The following is a 301-nucleotide window of genomic DNA, read 5'->3' on the forward strand; positions in this document are numbered from 1 at the left end:
TGTTTTCTCTCCTTATTTTTCTTCTTCCTTTTTTTAAACATTGTATTTTTGAAATTCCAAACTCTACTCTAGATTTTTAATTTTTGCTTTTTGGTATTAGTATCAATTTTGTACCTATATTTTCTTTATAATTTTTGCAACCTTGTTTGTTTTTCTTTGTTCATTTTTTCTCTCTCTTTTCCTTCTTCTTTTCTTTAACATCATATTTTTGAAATTCCAAACTCTACTCTAGATTTTTAATTTTTGCTTTTATGTATTTGTTACCAATTTTGTACCTTTAAGAACCCAATCTTCAGGACCC

This window comes from Bison bison, unplaced genomic scaffold (assembly GCF_000754665.1).
Source record: "Bison bison bison isolate TAMUID 2011002044 unplaced genomic scaffold, Bison_UMD1.0 scf7180017864358, whole genome shotgun sequence".
NCBI lineage: Eukaryota > Metazoa > Chordata > Mammalia > Artiodactyla > Bovidae > Bison > Bison bison.